Source organism: Callorhinus ursinus, unplaced genomic scaffold (genome assembly GCF_003265705.2).
Source record: "Callorhinus ursinus isolate GAN/ISIS: 27379988/994484 unplaced genomic scaffold, GSC_fseal_2.0 scaffold61, whole genome shotgun sequence".
Taxonomy (NCBI): domain Eukaryota; kingdom Metazoa; phylum Chordata; class Mammalia; order Carnivora; family Otariidae; genus Callorhinus; species Callorhinus ursinus.
Window position 1 is genome coordinate 2148172 of NW_027397123.1, and position 15457 is coordinate 2163628.

A 15457-nucleotide genomic window follows, 5' to 3' on the forward strand; every position below is an offset into this window, starting at 1 on the left:
CGCGCGAGCCGCCATCTTTGAGGCGTGTCCATTCCGTACAGCGGAGGAAGAGGCCTCCCGCCGGTTTTCATAGAGCGAGACCGGGATTGCCACATAGAATGCAGGGGTGAGGCCCTGGTCGAGGTAGGCTTCTGTGAGGGAGAAGGTATTGGCGATGGGGTCTGGTACTCTGTGTCATATTTAGAAAAGCTAGTTTGCCTCTAGGGATACGGCGCTTGGCTGAGAGCAATTATCTGCTGGGAGAAACCACCAGGAATGAAGGGAGCCGGGGAGGAAAAATCACCAAGGGAGAAGGACAAACGTTTTATATGTTACGGCTGAATCCAGGGAGGAGTCATCAGGGGATGAGGGGAGAAGTTAGGACAGTACAGTCTACTTTTTGGAGAAACCGCTTAGGAAGAATGTGGAGAGGTCAGAACGGGAGCCCCATCCTGGATGAAACCACCCGGCAAGATAGATGTCAGAATGGGCTGCACGCAGGGTAGTTTAGCCTTTTACAGGAGGAACCACCTGGGGAAATAGGGTACAAGTCGTGGTGGTCCAGACCTCTCCTGAAGGATACCACCAGGGCAAGATGGCACCTTCTGAAGGGCTGGTGGAGGGAAAGGGAGCCTTGAATCCCCATCAATCTCCATTAGTAGGCAACAATTATAAAAATAACAATGGTTTTTAATATGGTCAACGTGTGACAAAAAGCACTTAAGGAAAACTGCTATTTTTGTTTTAATTTACAAATTTAGTTTGTAAATTAAAATCTGAGTAATAACAACGCCCTTGGGTTGTAAATGAAGCCTAAAGTCTGGGGTGTGTGTGTGTGTGTGTGTGTGTGTGTGTGTGAAGACACAATTCCTTTCATCCGGTGAACTAAACATTCTTCAAAACCCCGATAAATATTGCCTCTGCCAGGAAGTTCTTCTACCTGACAGTGGTAGGAGGTTCTATGACCTACTGAAATTCTGTGTCAATCCCAGAAGTGGGGAAGGGGTTTTGAGGGAACTAGACCTAGGCTCTGGTGTGGGACTGCTAGGTACCTTCAGGCTAGTTATGTCCCTCTCTGGGATTCAGTTTAAAAATAGGGCCAGTTAGAGGGTTGGACTATGCTTACATCAGGTTCTCCTTCTCCCAAAGCCTGGTTGAAGGAGAAAATCTGTGGAAGTCTATTAGTAAACACACATTTTTATCAGAGGTCTAAGAATAACTGTTAATTTTGTTGGTAGTGTGATTATGTTAGAAAGAAGACTTATCTTTTAGAGATTTATATAGAAATACTAACGAGCAAAATGTTAGCTTAAAAAACATCACTGAGGAGGGGTAGATGGATAAAACAAAAATAACAGAATGTTGGTAAATGTTGAAAGCAGGTGATAGGTACATAAAGTTTATTATAATGTTTTCTTCAGTATTTGTGTGAAAATTTCACAGTAAAAATTTAAAAAGAAAAGGAGTATAAAAATCATTTACAACGGAATATTATCAAGAAGAAAGCAGGTGTGTTGATAGTATTAGATTATACAGATTTCAAAGCAAACAATATTAACGGAGATGTTCCAAATTTTAATAAGATGCAGCTACCAAGAGCATACAATACTAGTAACATTTATCTAACAATATAGCTCTGAAATATATAGCAAAAACTGGTAAAATAGGGAAATTTTGAGGAACTCACAATCACAGTAACAAACTAACATCTTTCAGAAACAGATCAAATAGAAGAAAGGTAGGTATAAAGCTATATTGGGATAACATAAGTAATATGTTATCATAAGTAATATATATGCTTGATATATATCTACACTTTATTTTATTTTTAACCAGAACAAGAACATTTTTTCAAATATACATGGAACACTCATAAAAATTCTCCAAAAAGTAGGACATAAAAGACAGTACAAAGCCCCCAAACTGATATCACATATGCCGTACTCTCAGACTACATAAAAATGAAAATAGAAACCAAGAGACAATAAAATATATAAAATGTTCCAAATGCGTGTACATTAAAATACACACATCTGGGGGCGCCTGGGTGGCTCAGTCGTTAAGTGTCTGCCTTCGGCTCAGGTCATGATCCCAGGGTTCTGGGATCGAGCCCCGCATCGGGCTCCCTGCTCCACGGGAAGCCTGCTTCTCCCTTTCCTGCTCCCCTTGCTTGTGTTCCCTCTCTCGCTGTGTCTCTCTCTGTCAAATAAAGAAATAAAATCTTTAAAAAATAAAATAAAATAAAATACACACATCTGAATAATCCTGGGGTTAAGGACAACATAACACTGGCTATTGCAAACTATTTAGAATGAAGAGGAAAATGATAGATAGTACTTGCATATGAAAAATCTAAGGGATGGGCCAAAATGATACCCAGAAGAAAATCTCACCTAAAATTAGGAAACTAGAAAGAGTGAAAACAAATTAATTAAGCTTTAATTCAATCACATTCTACTAAAGTCCTATTAAATACTCCCAAAGAAATTGGAAAGGAGGAATTAATGTGATAAACAGATGTTAATAAAATAAGTAGGGAAAAAATCCTAGTAGATATGTTTAATAAAACCATGAGCTGGTTCTCTGTAAAAGAGTGCAGTCAGTTTTTAAGAAAGATTAAAAAAATAGAGAAGATATATGCAAGCAACGTTAGAAAGAAAATGGGACATTCCTATAGAAAGAAAATTTGAAACTCAAGAGAATTCTATCGTTATTTTGAGTAATGTGTTTAAAAGCCTTTCTAAGAAAACCTAGAGAAAGAAATTGCCACATGAAGGAAAACTGGATAGGCCAAAAACCATAAAGGAAATGGAATTGGCACCATATGCAAAAACCAACCCTTGAAGGATTAATGATTCAAATGCCAAAACATATCTTTAATAAAACTGTTAGTAAAAAAAAAAAAAATCAGCAAATATTTTTTAGACTTCATGGTTAAAGATTTCTTAAACAGACACAAAAGAAATATAAAAGAGTGATAAATTTGACTATATTAAAATCAGCACTTTTGTTCATCAAATGACAGTAAAAAAAATGAAAAGAAGTTATAAACTGGAACAGATAAACAGAACAAGAGCCTACAGGAGACTGGTAGCAGGAACAACTCCAAATCATTAAGTAAAGCATAACAAACCCAAAACATATATGGCAAGAGATACGAAGAGGCACTTCATAGAAGAAGAAACTCATGTAGCCAATAACATGTTATATGAATAATGTGAATATTTAGGGAGAGAGTGTCCAGAAAGAAGGAACTGCAGAGGCAAAGATTTCTAGGAATATCAAGGAATTCAGTGTAGTGGGAGTAAAGTGAGCCAGGAAAAAAGTGATACGGAGATGAGGTCAAAGGTGACAAGGGGGGCGGGTTGCAGACGTTGGAGACAATTCTAAAGACATCAGATTTTACTGTGAGTAAGACCCATGGGTGGGTTTTGAGAAGAGGAGTGACATCATCTGATTCATTTTTTAACAGGATCCCTTTTGCTGCTTTTTGGGAATTGTTGAGAGGAAGGCAAGGGAAAAAGGGAGAAGATCATTTGGGAAGATTCTGCAATAGCCCACAGAGCCTACAGCCACCTCTACCTCCACTGTGCACAAGTACCACAGTGTATTGCTAACAGAGTTATGGAATGTAGCAATTAGGACCATGGCTTCTAGTGCATCTCTTTGACACTCATCAGAATCAATTCCATGTATGTCTTTATTCTCCACATCGTTCTTCTTTGAGTTAAGGGTACCTTACTTTGAGGGGAGTTTCTAGTTAGGAACTTTGAGAGGTAGGTCTCATAATGTAGCAAACCCCTAGAATATAGGGTGGGAAAAATATGCCAGGAAGCCAGAAAGCATGGCAAATGCCCAATACAGTCCATCCCTTGTTGCCCAGCATCAGCATGTACTCTCCTCAACAAAACAAACAAGCAAACAAACAAAAATGCTCCCTTAAATAATGCAGCTGTAACTTGTACAAGTCAAAATACGCTGTCTCCAAAAGAGTGAATCCAAGGTAACATTAGTGAATGCATCTAACTTCACATTTAGAATTTCTAGGTGAAGTTCATTCATTTTCTGTTTCTGTCACAATCCCTTCTTGATGTCGTATATCTTGTGGAATAATTGGTAAAGACATCTATGAACAGTATGCCCCTTATAAAATAACAGAGGGATGGGTGACAGGGAATAAAAAAATTTCTAATATATTATGAATCTATATAAGACAAAGTAAGAAAGAAAATATAGGTAGCCAACAACCTTTTAAAAGCTCCACCTGGGGCACTTGGGTGGCTCAGTCTGTTGGACAACTGATTCTTGGTTTCGGCTCAGGTTGTGTTCTTGGGGTCCTGGGATCGAGCCCTCAGCTCGGGCTCCACACTCAGCAGGGAGTCTACTTGAGATTCTTTCTCCCTCTCCCTCTGCCTCTGCCCACCCCTCTCAAATAAATAAGTCAAATCTTTTAAAAAAATAAAAATAAATAAAACTTCACCTGGAAAATCTGTTACCTGCCTTTTGAGTAGCAGGAACCTTATTTCCTTGTGCAAATCAGAATTAATCATTAAATACAGAACCCTTTTTATATCACGTTATTTAGTGATTTGAGGAATACAAAAATGGCTATGTGGCACTCTCATTTTCTAATTCAGTGGAATAAATTTGGTGGAATAGTTTCTCCCTGAACATTAAGACCTCCAAACCAGCAAAGCCCAGAGATGGTAATTTTTTAAATAGGAGGGAAAAAATATTTTGATAGTAGATCATTATATGTAATACTAATAGGTGCTATCCCAGTCTCCATTTTGGTACCCAGGCCCTAAAAAACTATCATATATTGGTTCTGATGAGACCATGTACTAGATGTGAGGACAATACCCAGCTTTACAAGGTATGGTCTTCCAGATGGTACTCTCGTTTAGTTTTTAACAGTTTTAGAACACTATAGAGTTCTAAAATGTCTGAACTTTGTGGGTAATAAGGTATAGAATAAGACCAGCAAATCTCAAGAGCATCAGGCCACTGCTTTACAAAATATTTTGTTAAGTTTAACTACGGACTAAAAAATAATGTCTGTTTAATGCATGTCTTTTTTAAAAGGTAGAACTAACATTCTTTATCTGTGCTGTCCAATATAGTGGCCACTAGCAATGTGTGGCTATTATAATTGTGCACTTAAGACATGGCTAGTCCAAACTGTGATGTCCTGTAAGTATAAAAAGCATATCTGATTTTGAGAACTTAACAGAATATCTTATTAACAATCTTATATTAATTACATGTTGAAATGATAATATTTTGGACATGTATTAAAGTATATTATTAAAATTTATTTCACCTGTTTCTTTTAACTTTTCAAATATCTCCACAAAAAACTTTAAAATCACCTGTGGCTCACATTATATTTTCATTGGAGCACTTTTAGACACTGACAATTTGGAGAGGGTGTTCAGAAGGTAGTTAAAGCACACTCAAGCACTTGACTTCTTTATTTGGGAGGAGGATAAATATACTGAATATCATTACGTGTTGTTAGAAATTTTCATGATTAATTTTGCAGGTCAGAAATATAACAGCAATCAGGGGCGCCTGGGTGGCTTAGTCGTTAAGCGTCTGCCTTGGGCCCAGGTCATGATCCCAGGGTCCTGGGGTTGAGCCCTGCATCGGGCTCCCTGCTCCGCGGGAAGCCTGCTTCTCCCTCTCCCACTCCCCCTGCTTGTGTTCCCTCTCTCGCTGTGTCTCTCTCTGTCAAATAAATAAATAAAATCTTTAAAAAAAAAAGAAATACAATAGCAATTATTAAAATTCAGTGGGGGCAATACTGCTTCCTATGGGGTGTTTTGGAAATTTATGGAATGTTTCTAGCTATATATACTTTTTAAAGATTGTTTTTATTTATTTACTTATTTATTTATTTTAGAGAGAAAGCATGTGAGTGAGTGGTGGCAGGGGCAGAGGGGAAGGTAGAAGGAGAGAATCTTAAGCAGACTCTGCCCTGAGTGCAGAGCCCAGTGTGGGGCTCAATCTCACAACCCGGATATCATGACTTGAGGCAAAACCAAGAGTCAGACACCCAACCAACTGAGCCACCTAGGCGCCCCTCTAGCTGTAATATTGATATTGGACATGCTACTGGCATTTAGTGGGTGGGATGCCGGAAGTCTGCTAAACATGGAAGAATTGTGCTATGTCCTGAATGTCTTTTGAATACATTACTGAACATTCATGAAGGTCAGGGATTCTCAATGAAGGTGAAACCACTCCAAGGGTAGGGAGCTGGACACTTGTGGGACAACTGCTGGCATTAAATATGTGGGGGCCACAAATGCTGATGTCCTGAAATGCAAAAAATAGCCCTCTACAGAGAAGAACTGTTTCCCACCACCACCATTTTTTAATATCGTGCTGGATATTTAAATAGGTGAAAATCCTGCTAATGAATACCTGAGCCTATAGCCTGTTTTACATATGAACACAAAGTTTTTTAGATGGTTCTAATACATACCAAATTTTCCAGGGATGCAACTGTCAAGGCAATTGAGGCAGAATTGCACTTTATATTCAGAACTTTATAATGAGCTTTGTCATTTTGGAAAAATCACATCAACAGTGGCAACCCTGCTTACAGTATTCATATTACCAACATATGTGTGGAAGTCTGCACTTGTAGCTGTCATGTTTCTGGTAACTGTATATATAGGTGTAAGAACATGTTAGTCGTTTGGGGCATTTTTATATTATAATTTTCTTTCCTTTAATGTTCCTATTTATGTCAAGTTAGGGCATTATACTGAGTTTTAAAACATGAGGGGTGCCTGGGTGGCTCAGTTGGTTAAGCATCTGTCTTTGGCTCAGGTTCTGATCTCTGGGTCCTGGGATCGAGCCCCATGTCAGGCTCCCTGCTCAGCATGGAGTCTGCTTCTCCCTCTCCCTCTGACCCTCCCCCCACTCATCTCTCTCTCTCTCTCAAATAAATAAATAAAATCTTTTAAAAAAAAACATTATGAATGGTGAGAGATCATACTATGTGTATATTTAATTTTAGGAAATCAAGAGTTGTAATAAAGGGGCACCTGGGTGGCTCAGTCATTAAGCGTCTGCCTTCGGCTCAGGTCATGATCTCTAGGTCTTGGGATCAAGTCCTGCATCAGGCACCTGCTCAGCAGGAAGCCTGCTTCTCCCTCTCCCACTCCCCCGGCTTGTGTTCCTGCTCTCACTGTCTCTCTCTCTCTGTCAAATAAATAAATAAAATCTTTAAAAAAAAGAGTTGTAATAAAATATTTGTTGTGAAAAGGAGACTGTGTCTGATATGATTGAGAATTTGTACTTGAAATAATCAATAGCTTATAAAGGAGTAGATTTTTAGGGACGCCTGGGTGGCTCAGTTGTTTGAGTGCCTGCCTTCAGCTCGGGTCGTGATCCCGGGGTCCTGGGATCAAGTGCCTTATTGGGCTCCTTGCTTAGAAGGGCCTTCTTCTCCCTCTGCCCGCTACTCCCCCTGCTTGTGCTCTCTCTCTCTCTGACAAATAAATTTAAAAAAATTTTTTTTAAAAAGGAGTAGATTTTTGAAAAGGTACAAGAGAAAATATTATCAACTCATAAAAGACAAAAGAGAACAAATGAAACAAGAAAGGTGTTAAAGGGAAAACAAAAAACAAGATGATAGAAATAATTCAAATATCAATAATTACAAGAAATTAGAGATTAATCTTATTAAAAGACACAGATTATAGAATGGGTGACAAAACAAAATCTAGGTATATAGTGCTTATAAGAGATAAACCTTAAGAAAGGATTGAAAAAAAAAAGGACTGAAAATAAAGGAAAAATTGTCCCATGCAAACTCTAAGCAAAATAAAGTAAATATGGCAATGTTAATACCACTCAAAATAGTACATTAGACCAAGCACATTTATAGGGATGAAGAATGAATACTATAAATTTTTTTTTTAAGATTTTATTTATTTGCAAGAGAGAGAATGAGAGACAGAGAGCATGAGAGGGAGGAGGGTCAGAGGGAGAAGCAGACTCCCTGCCGAGCAGGGAGCCCGACGCGGGACTCGATCCAGGGACTCCAGGATCATGACCTGATCCTAAGGCAGTCGCTTAACCAACTGAGCCACCCAGGCGCCCTCTTGAAGAATGAATACTATATAATAATAATAAAAAAATAATGCCATGAAGATTTAACAGTGAAGAACCTGTATGGTTCTAATAATACAGTCTCAAAATATATAAGTTACAACTTGAGGGAATTAGAAGGAAAAGTTAAATATACAATCATAGACTTTTTTATTTAACATAACCGATACCTAAATTGATACATCAGTAAGAAACAGTAAGAAAATAATAAAATTTAACAATACAGCTATCTTGATTTATAAGCTATATATTGAAAGCTTCTCTGCAAAAATACTTTTTTTATACTTTACAAGCACAAACGAATATTTCCCTGAAATTGCCCATACTTCAAAGATCAAATATTCTACAGTCTACCTGCCGGACTACAAGGTAATTAAATTACAAGCAATAAATAAATAAATAAATAAATAAAATAAAAGCATATATCTGTAGACCCAAAACAATCTTAAATATTGCATAGGTTAAAAAACAATTATAATGGAAATCAGGAAACATTTAAAACTAAAAAATAAGGAACTTTATATCAAAATGGGGATCTACAAATAATAGCTTTAAATGCATTAACTACAAGAAAAATTGAAAATAAAGCAATTTTCTATTCAGTTTCAGAAAATGAACTCAAAGAAAGAAGAAATGAAATAAACATCAGACTTTAATGAAATAAGTAGCAAGCAAAAATACCAAAGATACATTTATAACAGTGAAAACTGGTTTTAGGGAGAAACAAAGTAAAAATTTTTTTAAAGATTTTATTTATTTATCTGAGAAAGAAAGAGAGAGAGAGAGTGAGCATGAGTGGGGGGAGGGGGAAAGGGAGAGGGAGAACCAGGCTCTAGATGCAGGGCTCTATCCCAGGACCCCGAGATCATAACCTGAGCTGAAGGCAGACGCTTAACCCAGGTGCCCCTGAACAAAACTTTAATATATTTCATCAAGAAAAAGGAAAAGTATAAAAATTAGGACTATCAGAGATTTAACTTTAGATACAGTAGGCATTAAAAATCAGTAAATAGATTTAATGCTAACTACCTAGATTAAATTATCAACTTTTTTGAATTACCAAAATTTTCTTGAGAAGAAGCAGAAAATGTCAATAGACCATTAGCCCTTAAAGAAAAGTAATAAAAGGGGTGCCTGGGTGGCTCAGTTGGTTAAGCATCTACCTTCCTGTGTTGGGCTCCCTGCTCAGCAGAGAGTCTGCTTCTCCCTCTCCCTCTGCCACTCCCCCGCTCCTTCTCTAAAATGAATAAATAAAATCTTAAAAAAATTATTAATAGTCTAAGAACTCTCCAGCCAAAAGATACTTTGAACAAATGACTATAAGGATTTTTTTAAAGATATTATTTGTTTTATTTTTATTTTTTTAAGATTTTATTTATTTATTTGACAGAGCGAGCAAGAGCACAAGCAGGGGGAACAGCAGAGGGAGAGGGAGAAGCAGGCTTCCCACTGATCAGGGAGCCCGACACAGGGCTCAATCCCAGGACCCTGGGATCATGACCCGAGCTGAAGACAGACGCTTAACCATCTGAGCCACCCAGGTACCCCTAAGATTTTATTTTTAAGTAATCTCTATACCCAACGTGGGGCTCAAACCCACAACCCAGAGAACAAGAGTAGCATGCTCCATGGACTGAGCCAGCCAGGGACCCTAATTATAAGTAAGTTTTTAACCTTCAAGGAAAAGATAATTTATATCTTACAAAAACTGTTTCAGTGACTAGAAAAAGAAGGCTACTAAATGTACTTTGAGATTACTGTAACCATTAAGAGCTAAACAAAGAAAATCCAAGGAACAAAGAATTATACACTGATCTCATTTTTTATCAGATAAGCAAAAATCCTACATAAAATGTTAAGAAATAAATTATAGGGCGCCTGGGTGGCTCAGATGGTTAAGCGTCTGCCTTCGGCTCAGGTCATGATCCCGGGGTCCTGGGATCGAGTCCCGCATCGGGCTCCCTGCTCCTTGTGAGCCTGCTTCTCCCTCTGCCTCTCTCTCTCTGTCTCTCATGAATAAATAAATAAAATCTTAAAAAAAGAGAGAGAAATTATAGCTGTAAGTTAAAAGAAGACATATTATGACAAAGTGGTGTTTATTCCAGAAATGCGAAGATAAATTTAATATCAGGAAAGATATCAGCTGAATAAGCTATACTATTAGATTAATGAAGACAAATCATATATCTCAGCAAAAGGAGAAAAAATAATAAAATTCAAGATTACTTCAAGATTAAAGTGGGGAAAGCCCCTCTTGGATAACTGGGAATAGGTGACAACTTTTTAATTTCATAAAAGCTACTTAACAAAACCCATTAGAAACATCTTTCTTAATAAGGAAACACTAGAAGGCACACCAGTGACATAGGAAAAGCATTTGAAGCTAATATTATACTGTATGTTAACTAACTGAAATTTAAATAAAAACTTTTAAAAAAGCATTTGATAATAGTAAACATAACTTCCTAATTTGAAAACAAAACAAAAAATTTAGCCAATCATGGGGTGCCTGGGTGGCTCAGTTGGTTAAGCATCTGACTCGATCTCAGCTCAGGGCTTGATCTCAGGGTTGTGCGTTTAGGCCCTCCACTGGGCATGGAGCCTACTTAAAAAAAAAAAAAAGAAAAAATTTAGCCAACCTGATATAGAAGAGAACATTTTTAACCTGCTAAAACATTTCTTTTTTTTTTTTTTTGTATTATATACTTTAGGATAAAACACCAGAGGTGTTCACATTAAGTCTGGACAAGACAAGGATGGCCCCCAAAACAGTCCACATTCAACTGGAGTTTCTAGTTAAGTGCTAGACTAGGCTAACCTTTAAGACCACCAAATTATTCCAGGTTAGGCAGAAACATAGAACACTCCCAGTTCATTTTATGAAAATAATTTTAGTCCTAAAGTATGATAAAAATAAGTTTTAAAATAGGAAAAAATCCACATTTATACAGCAATTTCACTTACATATAAAGATGCAAAAATTCTAACTATTATCACATGATGTATAGGTTATTAAAATATTCATATGTGTAGAGGCAGAGAGTTATAATTTCACATTTTCTTAATATAGAACTCTAGTCCTTTCTTAGTTTCTAGTTCTACTAGACATATATATACATTATATAGATGTGTGTTATATATGTATATATATATATTATTATACACATACATGTTATTTTTGTTTCAGTCTCAGCTGAAGCTGGAGTTGAAGAATGTGAGCTTCTAAATAACAGTCAGTGTTGTGAGCAATGAGATTCTGAGCAATTCATAAACACTTTTTTGCAAAAGCTGGAGCCTAAGAATATTAAAATGTCAAATTGGAGATAAAACAAAACAAAACAAAGAACCCCAGTTATCAGATTCTACTTGTGATTGTATTCGGCAAACCGTCTGGTACACTTTTCTAATTATATATTGTGATATCATGGGTAAACATTCTCTTGTACATGCCTGGTTTCCAACAGTTCAATGTTATCTCCTGAGCAAGAGAGCTGTCAGTCTCCACTGCTGTTTTCTGCAATGGAACTGCCATAACCCAAGCTATAAATAGCTGGATTTTCCTAGACATGCAGAAAGGTTTCAGATTTATTACATCCTCAACTTTGCCCTTCAATCAAAATGCTAAAAATTAACTCTACAAGAGTCTTTTTTTTTTTTTTTTAAGATTATCCATTTGACAGAGAGAGACACACAGCGAGAAAGGGAAACACAAGCAGGGGGAGCGGGAGAGGGAGAAGCAGGCTTCCCGCTGAGCAGGGAGCCCAACGCAGGGCTCGATCCCAGGATCCTGGGATCATGACCTGAGCCAAAGGCAGACGCTCAACGACTGAGCCACCCAGGCGCCCCACTCTACAAGAGTCTTTGTCTTAAAACTTAACACATGGGATATTTTGCTTTCATACTATAGCAAAATAGAATTTATGTTGTAATAAAGCATATTGTAATACCAGGAAATACTTTATTACTCAGTAAGTTAAAGGATAAAAATTATATGATTACCTCCAAAAGGCATGATAAACTTAGTTGTCATTTCTAATAAAATTAATATAAAGATAGAAAGGCCAAACTTTACTATGACCAAAGCTGTCTACCAAACCCCATGGGTAATATGCTCCTCATTGAAATACTGAAGTCATATCCGTTTATATCAGGAAAGAGATGAGGACATGTACACTTATTGAAGTTATTTAACATGGTTTTAGAAATGTATGGGGCGCCTGGGTGGCTCAGTCGCTAAGCGTCTGCCTTCGGCTCAGGTCATGATCCCGGGGTCCTGGGATCGAGCCCCGCCATCAGGCTCCCAGCTCTGCGGGAGGCCTGCTTCTCCCTCTCCCACTCCCCCTGACTGTGTTCCTTCTCTCACTGTCTCTCTCTCTGTCAAAAAATAAATAAAATCTTTAAAAAGAAAAAAAAGAAATGTAAACCAATCAACAGGGCTAGAAAATAATTGATGTGAACACTGGAAAGGTAGAGTCAGAATTATTTCTATTTAAATCATATATTTGTACATCTGGATAAACGAAGACACTCTAGGAAAACATTTGGTATGATGGATATAAGACACAGATATAAAAATTAACACTATTTTCTATATTAGCTGTAACCAGTTAAAAATGAATAAAAAATATATATCTAGTCCCAAAGTCATGAAACACAAGAATAAATCTGAACAAAGGGCACCTGGCTGGCTCAGTCAGTAGAGCACATGGATCTTTTTTTTTCTTTCAATCTTTAATTTTTTAATTTTTTAAATTTATTTTTTAAAATTTTATTTTATTATGTTATATTAGTCACCATGCAATACATCATTAGTTTTTGATGTAGTGATCCACGATTCATTGTTTTCATATAACACCCAGTGCTCCATGCAGTAAGTGCCCTCCTTAATACGCATCACCGGGCTAACCTATCCCACCACCCCCTCCCCTCTAAAACCCTCAGTTTGTTTCTCCATAGTCTCTCATGGTTCATCTCTCCCTCTGATTCCCCCCCTTCATTTTTCCCTTCCTTCTCCTAATGTCCTCCCTGCTATTCCTTATGTTCCACAAATAAGTGAAACCATATAATTGTCTTTCTCTGTTTGACTTATTTCACTTAGCATAATCTCCTCCAGTCCCATCCATGTTGATGTAAAAGTTGGGTATTCATCCTTTCTGATGGCTGAGTAATATTCCATTGTATATATGGACGACATCTTTATCCATTCACCTGTTGAGCAGATGCTCAACGACAGCCACCCAGGTGCCCCCAAAACAAAATCTTTAAAAAAAAGAATAAATCAGAATAAGAAAGCAATGAGATTCATATGCAATACTACAAAATTTTATTAAAGGGAATATCATAAGAAAAATCAGTGTGAAAGACCATGTTCCTTGATGGAAAGTTTTAATAGAATAAAAATTCAATTAATAGAAATAGTTGATATAATTCTAAGCAATAGGAGAACAAATACATGGGAGTAGGCAGAAAAAGAAAAAACTGTGGTGGGGGACTTGGCTTACCAGATTTAAAAATACTATATATTCTAGGATTGCCTGGGTGGCTCAGTCGTTGAGCGTCTGCCTTCGGCTCAGGTCACGATCCCAGGGTTCTGGGATCGAGCCCCACATCGGGCTCCCTGCTCAGCGGGAAGCCTGCTTCTCCCTCTCCCACTCCTCCTGCTTGTGTTCCTTCTCTTGCTGTGTCTCTCTCTGTTAAATAGATAAATAAAATCTTTAAAAAAGAAATAAATAAAAATATTGTATATTCTAGTTATTGTAATACTTCAAAATTTGAGTTTAAATTGTGCAAGTAAACATGCATTGCAACTCTTTAGACCATATAAATATACAATAGCTGAATCCAGAAGTTGGGGCTGTATCATGCCTTTTGAAAATTACTGTGTTTTCTTGAATTTGGGAATATACAGACCCTGGATATATCATTAATTGAAAGCAGGTTAGGTCTTGGACAATTTGAGTAAATTATCTTATATGGTAGTAATACTCTAATACAGTGTTAGGTTTGATTTCTTAATTAGGATTTTTATATCTCTTTACAAATAAAGACGTAAAACTCCTTTACATTGGCTTTTAATGTTCATTATGTACTCTGTATTAGCTTGCTAGGGTTGCCATAACAAATATCACACACTGGGTAACTTAACAGAAATTTATTTGATCATAGTTATGGAGGCTAGAAGTCCAAGATCAAGGTTTGGTTTCTTCCAAGACTAGGTCTTCACGTGGTCTTTTCGTTTGTGTATGTGTAGTCCTGGTGTCTCTTTGTGTGTCCAAATTTCCTCTTATAAGGACACCGGTCAGATTGGATTAGGTTCCATGCTAAGGGACTCATTGTAATTTAATCATCTCTTTAATAGCCCTGTCTCCAAACAGTCACATTTTGAGGTATTGGGGGTTTGGGCCTCAACATGAATTCTGGGGGGACATAATTCAAACCATAACATATTCTTGTCCCATTTAAGTATCAAAGTTTTAGTAACCTCTTATGTAAGTTGGTAAGCATTCTATTTTTACCCCCCAGGCTCTGGAAGAATTTATATAATATATAAATTATCTATTACTTGAAGGACTGGCACACTGTATTCTTTTTTTTTTTTTTAAGATTTATTCATTCATTTGAGAGAGAGAAAGAGTACATGCAAATGGGGGGCAGGGCAGAGGGGGAGGGAGAGGGACAAGAAGACTCCACACTGAGTACAGACTCCACCCTGAATAGGAGCCTGACTCAGGGCTAGAGGTGGGCCCAACCCCAGGACCCAGAGATCACAACCTGAGCTGAAACCCAGAGTTGGTCTTCCGATCAACTGCACCACACAGGCACCCCAGCATGCCGTGTTCTTAAAAACACCTGGTCCTTGGGGAACTTTTAAGGGGCTATATCTTTAAATATTTTAACATTTTTTTCCTGTTGGTTATGTTTTATTCAGGTTTTCTACTTCTTCCTGAATAAAATTAGGTTATTTCTTAGATAATGATTAATTTCATGTAGATCAGTAATTGCCAACTGGGGGCAATTTTACACTGTCCTCCACCCCAGACATTTAAATGTCTGAAAACATTCTTGTTCATCACAATTAGAGGGAAGGGGATAATACTGACATCTAGTGAGCAGAGGACAGGGATGCTACTATAAACACCCTACACTACACAGGCTAGCCCCTCACAACAAAGAGTTATCTGATCCAAAATGTCAACAGTGTGAAAATCCTGCTCTAGATGTTCAAACTTACTGGTATAAAGTAGTAGAATGTTTAAAAAGAATCCCAGTTTATATAGTTATATAAAATTCCTCATTCATAATGTCTTTAGTTTTCAATTTTTTTTTCTGGACCACACCCATATTCTGACCT

At 37.3% G+C, this 15457-nt stretch overlaps 1 protein-coding gene across 1 annotated transcript in view; it reads left to right on the forward strand.

Moving 5' to 3' along the window:
• The first annotated feature begins 51 nt into the window (after positions 1 to 51).
• ZNF383 (zinc finger protein 383) overlaps positions 52 to 15457 on the forward strand; it is an 82221-nt gene continuing 66815 nt past the window's right edge. Inside the window, exons 1-2 of the mRNA XM_073885335.1 lie at positions 52 to 123; positions 3452 to 3576. The gene's annotated coding sequence lies outside the window, so the exon portion shown is untranslated. The remainder of the gene's footprint in view (positions 124 to 3451; positions 3577 to 15457) is intronic.